Below are 18,867 nucleotides of genomic sequence, written 5' to 3' on the forward strand. Positions count from 1 at the left end.
TTTTGTTCTGTTTTGTTTTCTCAAGCCAGATCTCACTCTTTTCCCCGAAAACCACGTTTTTTGCTAGTCTTAGCATTTATCAGACTTCTAAATCCTTATATATTGCACATGATAACAGGAGCTGACTGAAATTTCACCACTAGGTTTAGAGTGGAGAAGGGTAGATTCACCTTCTGCATTATAATGATGGGCTCTTCAGTCAGTGTAGCCACTACGTGTGCAGTGGTCATAACACCTGGGGATAAAACTTATATACTTTGCTACATGGCTTATCTGGAAAAGAAAAAAACTTATCATTTAAGAAAAAAATACATAATTAGGTTCAGGGATGGAATTTCACTGGGAAATGTGGTGTAAAAATGCTTCTCATTTTAAATTAAGCTTTCAATGGCAAGTGCTTGGCTTTCAGCAACTCCTCTGAAACTCTTTTAATTGAAGTTCCATGAAAATCTGGGGAGTTCAGCTCAAGTTCACCTCCTAAACCCATCCTGATTTCATTAAAGGTCTGATCTTTCTTTATTTGCCAATAAAATATATATATGTGTGTGTGTATAAATCAGTATCTGCTATATAACCGTATTTTTTTTTTTTTAAAGGAACAGTTTCTCTTTGCTTTATGAAGGATGAACTCTGCTCTGTGAATGCCAAGACAGACAGAAGGAACACTCTTTGGGAGATCCTTCCCACTCCCCCCAGGCTGGGATTCAGGGCACAGGACACACTTTCTTATTGCTTCCCCCACCTGACTTGTGTTCTGCATCACGCGTGGAATCTCACAACCATCTCTTCGTGGCCTGGGTAAGAACCACGTAGGCTCAGCCCGGTTTCCTCAGCACTTGTGTTAATGTGGTGGAAATACTGTGATCCATGTGAGCTGAGGACTGAGTTTGCCTTGGTCAAGCTCGGGGTATTTCCATGTTATTTGCATGTCTCTGTTTTCTGTTCCCATCTCTAAGACCCAATAAAGGTCTTGATTATTTTGAAGAAAGGATCTTTCTCAGGGTTTATATCTGGATAGTGATTTTGTGATTTTTTAAAAATTAATTTAACCCTTTGGGTTTGTCCCATTTCCAGCCGCAGTGGCCACATGTGCCTGTAATAGCACAAATGGTCTGAGGCTATGTATATCAAGGCATATTATCTCTTTGCTAAACCAGTCAAATAGTAGGATATATCTTGAAAAATTGTGGCCATGTATCAAAGGTTTTCAACTCGGCTAGAGGGCCCTCTTTCAAAGCAGTGAATTTGGAGACATTCATTTTATTGCCCCTTCTGGGCAGAAACCAGCATTCCCATTGCCTTCAAAATAAGCTCTGTTGTGTAGATTCCCACGGGACCCACAGGAAGGATTCCTGGGGATTGCTGGTGTTCCCGGTTTTATTTTGTGCAAGACTCCAGATGAAAATGTGTTGAAAACAGTGTAAATCCTGAGTTCCCCAAGGCAGAGAATTATGATATACTCTAGTCCTGTATCAGTCCACTGTGTAGCAGCATGCCAACGACTCTTCTGATGGTTATCATTTGGGTACCCGTTTTTCAATTTTATCCCACTCCTGGAGTAATAATTGACACCAAGCTCTTTTGTTTTGTTCTATGATGTTGTTCTACTACTATTGCAATGACTACCTTTTCCACAATGCTCCTTGCAAGACCTGCATGTAGCTATCTCCAGTTTTAGTGAATCAGATCTCAGTGTTTCTGATCAGGGTCCAGCTGGAACTACACATCTTTGTTTCATGTATTTAATATACTCAAAATGCACTAAATGACAGTTTATAATATCATTATCAACAGTTAAAGACATTATAACTTCAAGAAATGAAAAGAAAGTGCAGCCATATGTGGAAATGCTTTATTTTGTGCACTTTTAACCCCCACAATAGTTCAGCTGCAAAAATGGGGACAGCAACAAGAGGTGGGGAGAAAATTGTATGTCTGCAAAATCATTTTTCAGCTTTCCCTCCACTGCTGTCATGAAAGAACACTGTGCGATTTTGACGGTAAATAACAACCAAGGACTAATTTATTTTTCTTCATAAAATTATTTCTTGAATTGGATTCAAATGTGTTCCTTATTACACGGTTTGATAATTCAGTGATGCTTTCCCCCCATAACATAAGAGCTGATTTAAACCTTCACTCCAAACAGCCTCGGGCTTATTAAGAACAGTGTGGACTGAGTATGGATTAGGTTTAAAAGTAATAAAAAAGTAGACCTGTTGGTTAGGTGAAAAATTCACTATCAGATTCCTGAGTGCAGCTTTCTTTTCATGTGCAAACTGCATTAAATGAGGCATTTAATTCAACAAATCCATAGTTCTGATCCACCAGAAATAGAGACTGGGTTAGTTCAATTTGTAACAAACGATCTCCATATGATCAAAGTCCTGAGAGCTGATTCCAACATACTGCTTAAATTAGTCTAACACCGAAGTGTTTGGCTCTGGGACAATATTTGGAATGTCTTACCAGAAGAAAAATTCCTCTGCACACATGGTTCCAATATCTGGGAATGCCAACCTTGCTTTTTAATGGGCTGACAGGGAGCCTCCGTGCTAACTTTCTGACTCCAAAAAGTTCTTGTGCTGTCACCCGCAAACCAGCTTGGATAATTTTTCCTTGGCTTCCTTATTAAAGCCTGAATGAAGGGATTGTGTGGCTTTCTTAATGTCACTTGGTCTGCTTGCCATAAATTCGAGCACTCATGATGAAAGCTCCACTTATATTTCGCTGGGAAATGGAATCAAGGAGAATGCACCCTAGTTCACAATAAATAACTAAAGTTGAGTTATTAAGTGTATTTCATATACCAGTGCCTTATTACATCAGCAGTTTAGATAATGGCTTCTTAAAAATACTCCTCCACTGAAACCTATGACGAGCGGCTTGCACATAGGCGTCCCTATGGCATGAAAACCAAAACAGCCGGCTAGAGCAATAACTTAGGACTGTATTAACAAATATCAAATATTTACATTTTTACATGCTGCTGTCTGTTTAGATTAAGCAACCCCAGCAATACCAGCAGTCAGCGGCGAGGGCCGTATTTGCTCGAGCCCTGCCAGGGAATTCTCCGCTGGGATTGTTTGTTTGCTTTGCGCAATGAAGACTCGAGCTGTTTACACTGGAGCTCCAGTTTTAGAGAGTGCTAATTACGCTGTGCTGCCGAACCCCTCTCTTGCTCAGGATCTGCTGTCCTGCAAAAGTACTTTACATTAGGCTTGGGGAAAGCAATCCGACTCGTGACAGGCAACAAAGGGTGCCCCAGTGCTTTATAACTTTTTTTTTCTTCTAGGTGGGTTTTTTTGTTGTTGTTGTTGTTTGTTTGTTTTTTTCAATGTGGTAAGCGGTGCTAAATGGAAGTTCATGCCTTTAACTCCACTTGCGTGGGGTTTTTTTTGGTTTTTGTTTGTTTGGGGTTTTTTTAAGGAACGGACAACATTTCCAAAGTCTTGGCTGAATTTCCTCTTGTGATTTTACTGCATTTTAGGGAACTTCCTAATGTGAAATTGGTTGATATAATTCAGCTAGAGGGGTGCATAGTATGTGTCTATTTACATACATTAAACATGTAACATTCATTACATTTTCCCCCCATTATTACATATGTAGTGGGATGTAATAAATTGACGCTTGCCCGGGACCAGACAAAGCTGACAGTGAATAAATGCCCTGTTTAGCATGTTGTTGTTGTAACTTTGCAGTTCCTTCCTGATTAGCTAAAATATATGTTGTATATGTATATGATTATTTTAAAATCTGTGCTAAGCATTGCTCAATACTTTGTACTGGCCAGAATGGGAGAAGGAGACAGGACTAAGGATGAAAGGCTGGCACTCAGAAATTCAGTAAAACCACTGTTTTCATGGTAACTATTCTGAACAGGTGGCTAAGTAAGCCAATTAAACAGACTTTAAGAACAAATTATGATAGTAATCCATTGTCTGGGATCATTGAAATGCACTGTGTGGAATCTCTTCCCCAGAGCTGCCTGAATAATGAAAATCCATTTTTGTATAATTTTATTGTTTTCCTTTCTTCATGAACTGTTCAAAGGATCTTGCTCTCTTTTTTTTTTTTTCTCTTTTTCTCCTTAGGGGTGAATGAGGGGAAAGGAGCAAGATATTTTTCCAGAATTTTTGAAAAAGGGTGTGAACTGATTAAAAAAAATAAATGATTCACATGTAATAACGTTTTTTCCTTCAAACAAAACAAGAGTTTGCTCAAGAAATTTTATAACTATTTTAGAAAAAGTATTTTTTTTCATTATAAGCTTAAAACCTTCAATAACTTCATAGACATGAATGAACAAAAGGTCAAAGTCATTCCGACAGATATATTTTGATTAAAAAAATGCCTGACAAAGGCCAGTAAAGAAAGTGTGAAATATGAGAGGACCCAATTATGGGCCTTTTAGCTCCAGCGGAGGCCCCTGGACATGGCTTTGCTTTTGGGGAAGGACTAACTGAGGGTTGGGAGGATGATGCTCCGAAGCGTCTGCTTGAGCAGATTCAGCCCTCTCATCAGCAAATCTTTCATTCATTGGCTTTAAAGTCAACACAGGGCCCAACAGCCAGGACTTTTGGGCTGTCTAGTAGTTTCTAGTTCAGACCATCGCCTCTGCATGGTCTTGCTCAGCGATGTTGATCGCTGAGGGGTCGATTAAGAAACACACCAAACTTCACTCTGTATATACATCTGTATTTATAGGTATATTTTAAGGAGACGGCAATAATAATTTATTTTTTTTGTTTTGCTCCTTTTCTTTTTTAGATCAGGGACATTTCAGCGTTCTCTGGAATGACTGCCGGCCATTCTAAGCAACAGCTCTGAGCTGCCACGTAGGGCTGCGCTTGAACCGGTGACCTGGGAACAAAATAAATTATGTGCAGGCTGAGGTACGGAGATGGTGAGTGACAGAAGAATAGTGCTCAGAAATGGTTTTCAAGAGATTCTGTATTCATTTAAGTAATGTAACTGTTTAGCCAATTTATTCGTTTGACGAGTTCCTTTTTAACCATCCTAATTCACCATTTAGCCTAAGATGGCCTTCATTAGTTTATTAGATATTCATTGAAAGAGATTTCAGCATAAATACAGTTCCAGAGAGGATTACCACCCAGGGAATCTATTCTTTTAACCTACTTATTCAGCCATCGAATATTTGTTGAAATGGACTCGTATTTACTTAGTCTCCTAATGAAATCTAGAAAAGCTTTTCTGCAAAGGGAATATTGTTTTGTCAAAATTAGCTTACTTAAATAGTTTTCAAAGCAGTCCGGGAACAAAGATTTCAAAGCTACGGCTTCAGCCTAATATTTACTTTTTGCACTGTACAGTAGTTTAGACTTGCCAGGAAAAGTGCACTTGCTTTTTTGTTTTGTTTTGTTTAAATTTCTCTGCTTCTAGTTGTGAGATATATATGTCATTTCTAGGGGTATGGAACTAATTGAGGAATATGTCCTGCCCTTGTTGAGGTGAACAGGGCAGATAAATAAAAACTCCATTGGACATAAATCTCCTCTGCTAACATCAAAGAAACAGGATCCTGCTAAGTGTATTTGTATAATGCAGTAATTTATGCAAAAAGCAGCTTTTGTCAGCAATGCAACAAAGCAGCTTTGATAAATGTCCCCTAATTTATTGTCATGTATCTCAAATCAAAGTAAAACATTTACAGCCTGCATACTGAAGGAACCCAGGCCCAGGGTACTTAAAGGGTTTCTCTCCCTTTCCATCTCCTCCCCCCCTCCGCCTTTTTTAAAAAAAAAGTACAAAAAGCTAAGTTGGTCAAAAGGTTAAAAAGGATCTGTTTTGAATGCTAAGTACTTTATACAAATTATGGGGAAAAAATAATAACGAAGCTGCTTAGAGACTGACAGAAAAGCCTGGACAAATTCAGATTAAAAAATCCGCTTAGCTTTTCTCTTACGGGTGCTGTTTGACGAATCATAATGTGGACGCTAATTGGGTTTTACAGGGACAATTCCAGTTTCTCAGGTTTCGAAGGAATAAAATGGTGAGTGTAGATGGTGGCTCTTGAGAGTCTGTGCTTCTCAACTGCAGATTCTTCTGAGTCTTTCATATTCATGGCACATTTTGGAAGTTGGATCAAGTGTGAGTTGTGGGGGGAACTTTTACTACAGACTTCAGGGAGGAAAATCACACCTTAGAAGAGGAGAAGGCCAGTAGTGCCACAAGCTCCATCCCCTCTGAAGGGCTGATGGTACTTCGGCGGTGCAGAAATGTGTCGACTTTTCTCCCTACTTACTGGGCAAATTGTTAGACCTACTGGTTTGACACAGTCAAGCAGTCCGCTTGGCCTTATATCATCCCGTACGGCACAAAATTGGTACAAAGGAGCATTTTATAATGAAAGGGTATTAGGAATGAATGGCTGTGGCTGATAAGGTGCAGGCCGCAACGGGCTGGACATGGCGTCTGTTGGTGGGCTCGGCAGTCACGGGCATGTGGGAGCTGCTGTGTCCATGGCCATGGCAATTCACCAGCCAGAAGCTCTGCTTCCAGCGGAGCATCGAGCTTTTCAGGACCTTCTCTGCTGAGATTAAAAAAGAAAAAATCAGTTGCAAGGGTGCTCGTCACACTCGCAGGGCTGCCCCCGGGGTCGCAGGAGGGAGACCAGGGAAGGCCAGAAACAGGCTCACTGGAAGGAGACCATCGGCTGCCTATCACATGATAAATTAAAACTACATGGGCTTTTCAGTTGCCCGCAAAGCCTTTCAGTTAAAAAGACCAAAAGTGATAGGGGTCCTTCTCGATCCCCTTTGATATTTAGGGGGAAGGATAAATGAAATTCTGTCTCAGCGGAGATCTAGCACAGCTCCACACGTTACTTTGCTTCAGAAGTAGACAGCATTTCCATGTTTTTTACTTAGAAAGCTCTGTTTATAATAAAACAAACATACTGCTTCAGGAGTATAATATCCTTTGAGTGCAGTTGTTTCAAAGTGTTTTACAGCCCATCTGGTAGACTGACTCTAACCATTAGGCATGTTCTTGGAGAAAATGCTTTATTCACTATTCAGATAGTAGTGTGTTTCTGGTATTGCAAACCAGAAGAATGAAACTTTGCAAAGCCAGGCCTGCTGTACCATAAAACAGAGACACAGAGTTTACTGAGAAAGTGAAAAGGAACAGTTGTTGGTTTTTTTTTTTTTTTTTAAAAAAGAAAGTTTTATTTTCTCTGTATAAAAGTTCTGCCTGCTGGGAGCGAGTCTGCCTCTCCCAGCACCAGCTCGCCTCTTGAAAGAGTGTAAGTTGTCTGTACTATGTTGCAAGTCACTGTAATTTCTTGTGCATGTCTCTCTTTGTTGCTGTTGTCATTAAGGCACGTTAAGATTATAAGTTAATACATAATAATTTAAGCTGATATCATAATTGCTAGGTTTTTAATTAAAATTTTGCAAAAGTATTCTGTAACTACAGTCAATGAAATGGGAGCTGTTCATGCTAAAAGCATCAAAAATATGCTTAGCAAAGCTAATTGTAAGTATTACGAATGTACCATTTGAATCATGGTGAAGCCCAGCGGCCTTCGTCAGGTGTAAAGTTCAAGAGGTAATCTCCAGGAATAGGTGGTTAAAAAAAAAAAAAAGACAAAAAAAACCCCCAACCAAACCACACAGCTAAGACCGCGTCAGCATCACAGGATCAAGCAGAATGTGGTGCGACAGTGCCAGGACCGAAACAACAGCACACGTGTGCAGGTCACAGGGGAGAGAAGGAAAAGCTGGTTACGTACCTCTGTGTTGTCACACACAGATATAAATACATGTATGTGTATGTTCATGTGTATAGGTATGCAGATGTGTGTACATACATATATGTATGCACAGTAAATAATGTGTGTACGTAGACATATATGCATATACACAGATACACCCCATATGTATACGTGCCATATGAACACTGTGTGTGTGTGTGTATATATGTAAGTATACATCTATACACATATAACATATGTAGCTCTGCAGTATACCTGCTAAGACTCAATGATAAAAGCCGAGCAGCCGGCTGCCTCGCTGCAGAGCCTGACGTGACGTGGGGAGCTGGCTACATGAGCATCACTGGCATCACACATGGGTGTGAAGCGCATCTGCTCCTCATGCTCCGAGGGGCTTGTCACAAACTGAAGTTTTGTCTCCAGGCATTGAACCTGGGCCGCAACACCTCAAAGGGCACAGGTGGCATCGGCCACCACAGCCAGTGTGGGAGGGGGCATGGTGAGACCTGGTGGGGTCCCACCATTCAGGTGGCTGAAGAAGGTCAAGGCAGGTGTTAAAGCTCACACACCTTAGGTGACCTTCCTCATCAACTTCATTGCTCAGGTCTTCTGGTAGCAGCAGGAAACAGAAACATAAGTAGGATGGGTGAGCACAAGGAGTGAAATCAGAAATGTCCCTGTGAAAGAGCTGAAAGGTACAGCGTGACCCGGCACCCGACTTACCAGCATCTGGCAGTTTAGGTGATGGCCTCACGGGTCTCATCATCTGTGATGTAAGGCAAGCTGTGTTCGTGCTCTGCATGTGCAAACCCACCAGCCTCCAGTGATCTTTCCAAAGGAGATCTGAGGGTGCTGTTTGATCATAAAAATGGCTCAGGATTATTGTAGACTAGTGAGGTCAAAAGAAAGCCCTTAAAATTTAATTTAAAATTAATTTAAATTATAGAGGATGCTCACGTGAAAAAGAGACATGGTCAGCAGAGCTCTTAGCAGGTATTTCATGTTAAAAATACAGTCTCCCGCAGTTACTGGTGAAGGACGGCTCAGGTGCTGAGCTGCTCCCTGACGTGCTGTTGAGTGGTGGCCAACGCTTGGAGTTCTGCAGCAAAGGGGACTTACACCCTCTTGGCAATATGTGCTGCCTCTTGCTTTCAAGAGGTGCTTTCTCTTCTTGCAGCAATAAACTATTTTCATTTCTGAGCAGAGCCCCCGGTTGCTGCAATTCTCTGTAACCCCACCAAGAGCCCCCAGCCATGCCTGTGTACTGCCCCAGGGCTGGAGATGCTGCCGGGTGCTCATTTCTGCTTTATCTTCATGAAGGGGCTGTACTGGCTGATGTGCTGCCAGAGGCTTTTACGTTTTGAATTTAGAATGGCAAAAGGGGTCAAACACTGTGATCTCAGGAAAGGAGAAGTCTTCCCTGAATACGACATTTCCTTAACTTTTTGAACAAGTGAAATAATGAAACCTTCTGTGCCTCCTTTTCACACTGATAAAAGCTTTCCAGACCCAGTTAGCAACCACTCAACTTCTCTTTCTTCTTAGTAGGCTAAGAAAAATGCAAATTACACTTTTGCTTTCCCCATTGCTTGCTAACATTTCAGGGAGGCAGGTGTGTTTTGCACAGTTAACTTAGCAGCAGATCTTGAAATATAAATCTATACATTAATCAGATAAGCTGCGGGCTACCTGTTCAGAAGGAAACACCCACCCGAGGTGTCGGGACACCTGGGTGAGAGGAGGAGCAACGAGTGCTGTGGGCGGGCAGCTGCCTGCACCCTGCCTGCACCCTGCCCGCACCCTGCCCGCACCCTGCCCGCACCCTGCCTGCACCCTGCCCGCACCCTGCCCGCACCCTGCCTGCGCCCTGCCTGCACCCTGCCTGCGCCCTGCCTGCGCCCTGCCTGCGCCCTGCCTGCACCCTGCCCGCACCCTGCCCGCGCCCTGCCTGCGCCCTGCCTGCGCCCTGCCTGCGCCCTGCCTGCGCCCTGCCTGCACCCTGCCCGCACCCTGCCTGCACCCTGCCTGCACCCTGCCCGCACCCTGCCCGCACCCTGCCTGCACCCTGCCCGCACCCTGCCTGCACCCTGCCCGCACCCTGCCTGCACCCTGCCTGCACCCTGCCCGCGCCCGCTGCCCGGCCAGGACCGCTTAAAATAACGTTAGTGCTTTGTATTGACTGGAGCTTGTGCTGAAATTTTATCCCCATCCTTTTAAAGCAGAGACAGCTGTGAGTAGCTGTTAAATAGACACAAACAAGAGCTCGGTCCAAAATATGCATGTTCGACACAGTGCTTTATATATAAGTTGTGCTATGAGACCACAAAAATGAAGAAACCAAAACATATTAATTATTTGAAATAGAAACACTCTCTTTTTAAAGGCAGGCACCCTTTCTAGATGTCTTATTTAAGTGCCACAGTGATTTTTTACATCTCTGAAGCCCCTTTATCTCAGTGCACTTATTTTATGAGAGTTACATTTTGACACATGGTTTTGGTTTATTATGTAATGCTTCAATAAGTAAATGCAAATTACCAATAATGATCTTTTTAATTTGAAACATAACTTGACCAAAATCAAACTTTTCAGGCAAAGAAATGGAAAGCATTTTTTTTAAAGTTTGTCTTATTTCACAAATTAGTTTCAGTGTCTGACACATACACACACACTTCAAAGAAGTTGACATTCAGTGTGAGTAGGACAAATAAAACAAAACAAAAACAAGTCAACGCGCTCCACCCCCCCAAATCTTGGAATGTGTCATTAAAACCACATGGATTTTAAATTCTTGTTCTTATACAGAAAATTGCATTAACAGATTTTGACCTCGAGACTAAGCCAAGCTACATGTGCTAAGGATCCAGCATCCCCGCTCTGATCCGCAGGACTGTTCCTGCATACTGACTAAATAAATGCAGCCTACTGATGTAATGGCATGCTGCATATGTCTCATATTAATGGTATTTTCCTAATAGTAATAGCATTAAAAGCCTGCCTACTTTGCTATTGAGTTACCCTATTTAGGATAATTTGCCCAGACAGACTATCCTTGAGCATCTGAACAAGCATATCATTTTATAACACTTAACTTAAAATATTGAAATCAAAGCAAGCTGATAGTTTGATTCCAGAACTAGTATTTTTCCATTAAAAAAAAATCTGTTGTGTTTCTTGAATAATTTATCATCTGTTTTTTTGTTGTATTTTCCACATGGAATTGATGAAGAAAAAATACTTTTTTTTTCTAAGGAAATTTTGGAAGAGTGAAAATTCACACATGGAAAACAAATGAGCATCGGGAAAAACTCCTTGTAGCTAATGGCTACTTGGTATGTCGCCAGAATTCATACAGATCCTTAAAATCAAGTAAATTATGCCCGCAGTGATAGCTCCCTTTCGCTGGAGTCCCACAACAACCACCAAATGGCGGAGCGGAGTTGAACTGCCAAATTTCATTTTTCACCTCCTGATTCCTTTCAATTAAATAGATCCGCTTGCCGCAGAAGGGTCTGGGCATGTTTTATAGTCAGGAAGGTGGGACTCGGCTAATGCCCCCGCTCAGGTGCACTCGCAGGGTCACGGCTGCTGGCTGCGAGCAACCAGCCACGGGTGTGCTTGCTCCATCCTCACTCCATCCTTGCTCCATCTTCACTCCATCCTCACTCTGTTCTTGCTCCGTCCTTGCTCCATCCTTGTTCCATCCTTGCTCCGTCCTAGCTCCATCCTCACTCCATCCTCACTCCTGTCCTCACTCCATCCTCGTTCCCATCCTCACTCCATCCTTGCTCCCGGCCATACCTGCACACAAGTGGCCTCATCCTGCACATGCCGGTACCAGGGGAGCCAGGCAGGGTCTTCCAGAGGTTGGATTTATCCAAACCGCTTTGCTGAGTTAAAAAATAAACAAATTACTAAGGTGAAAGCAATCAGGCACAAGCATCTTCTTTAAAAAGACCACAAAAGGAAAATTGAGAGAATACGAGCTTTCAGAGGAATTAAAAAAAAAAAAGAAGCAGCGTTACTCTCCTTTTATGTTCTTGTGATAACAGATCACACACTTTAAATACCTTATTGAACTCACAGGTTAAGAAACCTGCCACTCATCGCGCAACAGATTAAATAGCTGGTGAATTATGTGCTAGAAAAATTAGGATGGATTACACAAATATCTGTTAAGGCTATGATAAATATTTATAAACAATCTTCCTTGCAGAACATGTCTCTGTCATTCTTTTCACTGGAATGAAAAACCTGGAACAATGGAACTAATGACTACATTGTTCCAAAGTTAAGTAGTATATCTAATAAGGAAAATAATCAAATGAGCCAAATTCTTTATGAACACAACAGTGAAGCAATTAAAATAAATGTGATTTTCCAGATCAAAACTTCTGGCTGTTAATTGCTATATGGCACCTATCCTAGTCATATGAGTTTCCCTTGCAGCTGTTTTTATTTCATGATACATTTTGAAATCCCAGGAGCCTGTTCCTGGGATCTGCCATGCAGACAGCCTGAAAACCAGGACACTTATCAAGTGTTTATAATCTGGGCAGATGAACTCTCAAGTCAGGCCTCTGAGAACAAGCACTTTCTTGCCATTTGCATTTTGTTTGCAATGTGTTTCCAATGAAGATAATTTATTGACACGTACTTAGGCTGGAGGACGCGGGTTTGCTGCCATGTGCTCAGGCAGCCAAGGCGTGGGGAGGGTTAAGTGCTGAGCTAACAGATAACATGGCATGGGGTCTGTGATTCAAATAATACAGATACAGTTCAGCGTTTCTCTTATCTTCCATGGCCTCTAATGCTCTGTATCTGACAGCTCTCGGGTTCTATTTTTTTTGCCATTTCTGCCACTCCTGGATGGGCAATGTCAGGAGGGCTGCAGCCTCCGCGGGGCCAGCGAGCTCCTTTAAACCTAGAACACGTCACCGCTTGAGCCAAAAGTACACACTGGAAACCTGGCATATTCCGGACGGTTTAGTTGAAGCTGTATTTTAGTATCTGTGGGTTATTACTGAGACTAAAGAACTCGGTTACAGAGAATGACAAATGGAGTTTGTCCAACACTAAGCAGCTATTGGCATCCTTAGGTGCAACTCAGGAGTCCGTGATCTCAGCTATTGAACAAGCTGAAGCCATGAGCAATATGATATTGATTAGACAATGGGTATCGTACTTACCCACATAGTTTTATTGGGTGAGGCTCAATGTAATGTGTTTTTATTTGGGAAACTTCAGGAAGATAATTAAAAATGTTGTAAGGAGAGCCTAGCAGCCTTTGTGCTTTTGTTTTTTAAAGGCTACAGATGTCTTCTTTCTTTAAAACTGCATGTGCTCCCTCCCCACCTTCCAAAAGATCAAAGGTATTAATAATAACAATAATAATACAGTATCCTGGAATTTTTCTACATGCCTCAAGAGAACTTTAATTTTTACCAGAAACTGTTTTCTGACAACAGCTGCCTCTTCTACTTTTCATTTTACCCTGCCTGGATTTCCAACACTGCTGTGGCCAAGTTAAAATGATGTCTTTGAACATGGGGCCTTTTCTGTCAAAAACTGACTGAAATGTTGTAGAGTTCAGCTGTCCCTCACAAGCAGGTTTTTCCTCCATTCTGTGCCCTTTGCACAATTCCTCCTTTTCCCTTGCCCGGTGATGCCAGCGTTCATTTTGGCTTTTTCAGTTAATACGAGGTGGTTAAAACTTGAGCTTTAACTCAGTCTCAGTTAAAGCTGGTCCGGGGCAGTGCCAGCTTGCAGGCCTGCCTGTATGGCAAGTGTCTGTCAGAGTGACAATGGTGTGAATTTTCAGCCATGCCTCTGGATGAAGGTTTGTCTCCCAGCACATCCAAACTGGCTGGACAATGCCCGCCTCCGGGGACATGGTTAAGTCAGGATCCCAGGCAGCCTTAAAACCAGACTAAAGCGCCTTTATGGTGGATGAGGCCAATGCGATGCTTTGGTTATTATTCTTCACATCTTTCTGATGCCTGGATCCCAGATGGAAGTGCTGCCAGAGCCCCAACACCCCTGGAGAAAGGGAGCAGGGACGCAGTGTTGAAGAGCTGGCTGGGCACCAGCCAGCAGCGTGCTGAGCTGAGAACGGATGCGGAGCAAGGCAGGAGAATGCTCAGGGTTTGATGAATAGGAGAACAAAATGCCATATCTGAAGAAGGCAAGCTATGGCACAGAAGCAGAAAGTTAAGACTGTTAGGGGGTCACTTTTCCCACTGCAACACCAGTTTGAAGTGGCGAGGCTGGTAATGCAAATTGTGAGACAGTGACCAGGCAGGACCCGAGCTCTCCTCCTGCTCAGCCCCCCCAAAAGTGGTTCCTGCGGTGAACAGGGGCAGCCCCGGCCCCGCCAGCTCCATGGGATGCTCTGAGCTTTGCAGGCTGTGTGAGCCCAAGAGGATGTCGTCTTGGTTCCTCACGTCCACAAATATCTCAACTGATCAGTCCAAAGCATCCCTGGGGAATGTGTCTTATTTTGCTCTTTCTCCCAACAATTGCATTCCCTTTCTCTGAGGGATTTTTATTTTAATCTCACAGCAGTATCATGTTTGCCAGCCCCAACATCACGTTCTTCTCTTTCATCAGAAGACTGACTCATAGCATCTTTCAATTTGGACTTGCTTTTTTTTTTTCTGTGGGACTTTGGCCCAAACAACACAACACAGGAGGCATCCGCCCAGACTCGACGTGCAGCGAGGCATCCACCCAGCACAGCGGTGAAATGGGACCCATATTTTCACCATTTTCTTTGCCCCTGGGAAGTTTACCATAATGAGACTATTGTATCCATGTCTAGTTGCGATAGCTTAGCATTTCCACTCCCTCCATGGATGGCTGCTGCTCTGTAACTCTCCAGGCTTCTGGCCATGGGGTTTTTAATTCTTGTTCTCCAGCCTGATCCATCCCTGGTGCATGGCTGCTGCTGCCAGCTCCGGTTCCAGTTTGTAAGGCCGCTTCTCGCAGCTACTGCTGCTCCCTCCACTCTCAACCTGATGGTTTCAAGCTGCAGGCTCTGCAAGAAGAGGCACGAGGCAGGACGCGTGGAGTGCCGGGGCAGCGGGTGAACGGCTCCCGGACTCGCTCAGAGCAGCTTCTCCATCTGCACCACCTCACGGGAATACAAAATGGCACCGAGTCGTACTTTTCCTCATTAGATGTGGGCAAACTTGGCTCATCTTTCTTCAGCTGCTTGTAATTCATGCTTGAGCAAGAGCATTATTTGGGGCTTAAGTCAGACTCTTCTAAGTAGGTCACAATTCTTCTTCTAGACACAAATTCCTGCCTCTGATTTCTCAGAAACATGGATTCTCAGTCTCTCCTGGTTTGTGTAACACTTCAGGTGCCCTCATATCAGCTTTATCAGCTCATCAAATGAATCCACAAAACAAACAGTGACTAAGTTGCTGCCTGAACAGAGTTCACTCTTGGAAAAGTTCCTCCGCCTTGGGTGGCAGCCATTTCTGTCTGATTTACATGGCTGATTTTTTCCCATTTTAATGATGCTCCACTGTCAGCCCTGTACCAGGTAGAAGGACGTATGCTGCATCTCTTATGGTCACTGTGCCAACAAGAGGACAACAGGCTGCAGAGATGGCCAGTAACTCCAGCCTGTGTGGGGTTTGCTGTCTGAAACAGATGGAGTGCAGTCCACGCTACAAAACAGAATTCGTTTTAGCAGGACAGAGGTCGATTCCCCACATCATCACAGCATTTGTTAGACACCAGTCCTATTCTTTTGCGTAGACACACCCAGTGATACAATGAGGGAGATGAAATAACTCAAGAAGATACAGAATAGAGTAGAATACAATGGTGCAATACACCATAACACAATACAAGGATGGCACAGAGCTCTTTGCTGACCCGGCAGGATATGGCTTTATAATATTTCTGCAGGATGGTTCTGATAGCCTACATCAGCTCACCATCCTGTTACAGAAACTAATGAGTGATTTGCTTTTTTCAAGTCAAAAGAAAGAAAGAAAACATTAAAGAAAGGAGAAAGAGAGAAAGAAAGAAAGAGAGAAAGAAAGAAAGAAAAGAAAGAAAAGTTTTAGCCATTCCCCCCTTACCCATCATGAGTCTGACCTTTAAAAATACCAGTGTGAATGAACCAAACACCGTGTCTCTCGCTAGAGGCGGAGACTTGCAGGTAAACACAGTTTTAGTAAAGTCGTTTGGCCAGGGGAGCCTCTTCATAGGAGTGGATAGTTCTCCTTAGAAGACAGATGTTGAGACATTTGTCTCCATCGCAATCCCATGTGTTTTTTATTCCTCGATTGCCATTTTGGTGTGCAGTGGTACAATGCTGGAGCTGGATCACAGCTCGCATCTGTGGTCACCTTTGTATCACTGAAATGAGTCCAAGTGTTATTTTACAATGGCATACAGGATGCTTGCAGGCTTTTATGTTTTATTTTTGTTTCTGTGAAGTTATTTTTCACTTCCTCTTCTGAAAAGAAATGAAATCTTGAATGTCTAATTGAATATGCTGTTGAAGGCTGAGCACATGAACTGCTGTGAAGCAAATGCCTTTGTTTCCAAACACTCTGGTGATAGCAAATATTTATTGACATTTTCCTTCCACAGGGGCATTAACAATTATAATCTGCTAGTATGTACATCATGAGTACTTTCAGATTTTGAACGGAACATCTGTTGGTCAAAGATGAAAAAACTTTGAAAAAAAAATGATCTATTTTTCCAGGGTTATGAATCTAACAGCATCACAAATTATCGCTAGGAAAACATTTCAAAAGCCTGATCTCGCATTTATGGAAAAAGGAACACAGATAGAGGAAACAGATAAATATGCGTTGTGTTAGTAGGCTTTGTTTTCTGAAATGATATATTGTTCCGGAGAAGTGGTTAACAAACAAATTATTGTCTGTGTCCAATACAGGCAGATCTTTGGTTCCACCGAACAGATGTTGAGGTGAAGGAGATTAAAGCTTAATTCACAATAGGGCTGTACCACAGGAAAGGTGCCCTAAGTTTATCTATTGTTAAATAATATAATTTATCGTCTTGGAGGGCTATGGAGCAATTTCTGTTCCTTTTCTACTTTTTGAACAAAGATTTATAACATAGATAATCCCCAATTTTAGATATTTGCTTCAGGTTATATTTGAAAGAATTTCCCAAAAGACTGATAACCCCTTTTTTTTTCCCTTAACCACAGTCAAACCAGTGAACTAATATGATGCCTGCTTCAAATAAATGTATTTGCTGCCTCTGTGCATGATAAGTTTTCATTTAGTCTATGATCAGCTGACAGTATGCAAGTTTGCAGATACCAGTAATTGAATACAGATAACCTTGGTTGTTGACCTATGCAGAGCCATGACTGTCTAGTTCCCATTGTTTCTGTTTTTGCTAGTTGACACAAAACTGATGTGGGCTGAATTTATATATTAGCTATCCATTATAGTGGGAATTGCTTATCGTTATGGATGGATATTGCAAGAAGTTTCTATTTATTTAACCTAATAAGATGGCAAAAATGAACCCGATTGGGCCAATTCAGGATCGGATTTAACCCTTAGTGTCCTGGCTGGTTTATGCATGGATAACAGGGCACGAAAAGGACATCTGCCTTATTTCTATTTTTCACATATTGATTTTCTTTTTGGTTAGAGGGATTATTTTATCTGGTAAAGAATGCCATGAAATATTGAGAAACTGTTTGAAGTTGAGGGTTGCAAAGGAGCCTAGCAGTGCTGAGTATCCAAACCCCCTTGGCTTATGATTGCTGTAGACAGCAAATTCTCTCAGTCTTCATTGAGAGCCCAGTCTGAAAAGACTATACGGTAGAGTTTGCCGAGAGATGAAGAGGACAGTGGCAGCGTAGTCCCTGTGAGAACCACCTGCTAGACACAGCATGGGCTCCACATCACACCCCAGCGGCTGCTCTTCTGCAGGTTGCAGCTCTCTCCAACCTCGTGCGCATTTCAGCCAGGACGAGACTCCTCTGGTTGTTTGCAACGGCTGTGACGAACTCGGTTTTAATTTCACCCTGGCTGCGATTAGTTGTGCAAGTTTCCAGTTACCTGTGAGCTTATTTAGGCCCAGAATGAAAAGCTGGGTTTACAACTACAAAGTAAATGGCTTACACAGCAGGTGCACTACTGCAGCCTGGGAATGCCTGACCTATTGGTTGCAGAAGGGAAGCAACAAAACAAGACAGCTATCTTTTTTAAAAATTATTAAAACAATGGACAAACTCTGGCCCACTGACATTGATGGCTAAACATCAAGGCAATTGATTGCCTGGTGCCAGTGGCGTTATGGGCAGCTTTTTGCCACCTGAGAGGAGCAGAAGCAATCCTGCCTGCGGTCCCAATGGAGCAGTCACTGGACTTTCAGAAGAAGTGTCTGTTAAGTGTGGGCTTGTGACCAGGCTATTGAGCCACTTGCAAGAGCTTTCCTGTACCAGCTATTCAGGCTTTGCTAGATTTATGCACCAGGGCTTGTACAAGGTTTGCTCAGGACCATGGAAGCAAAATGGCCAGCCAGAATCCTGATCACCTTGTGGAATACAGTAAAGCACGTGGAAACGTGATACTGCTGCCCATATTGAAATCTCTGCTTTTAGCCCTTTTCATAGCAGTGAGAGTGAGTAACATGAAATCCCACTACGGCTGAGTTCTGTTTTTGTTAAACTGTGGTTGTCAATCAAGTTAGCTAAGCTGAGCTGCTTTTTTCAAAATGGCTTTCACCCCCCCTCCCATAAATGGTTTTCTTTGCAAATACAGTTTTAAAAATCAAGGGAGCCATGAAAAGGAAACTTTTAAGCATCCTTTTTTTGGCTACCTTTCTGAACCGTATCAGCTGGCTCATAGATTTTAGTTTGGCAGTGAAGATGGACACTGGGAAGCTGTGGGAACACAGCGCCCAGTTGAGGTGTCGCATTCCTCTTCTGCGTGCATTTAAGGATGAGAGGTGCCTAAGAAGTATCAAATAACATAGTGAATAGACCTTTTACTTGTCGAAAGTGATTTTTTCCCCTATTCCCTGACCCCACACACACTCCTGCCTTCAAGGAGTAATGAGTGCAAGGTCAACGCAGCCTTCTTACAGGCATTTGCTTTCTTTGGGGA

This window comes from Caloenas nicobarica, chromosome 9 (assembly GCF_036013445.1).
Source record: "Caloenas nicobarica isolate bCalNic1 chromosome 9, bCalNic1.hap1, whole genome shotgun sequence".
Classification (NCBI taxonomy): Eukaryota; Metazoa; Chordata; class Aves; order Columbiformes; family Columbidae; genus Caloenas; species Caloenas nicobarica.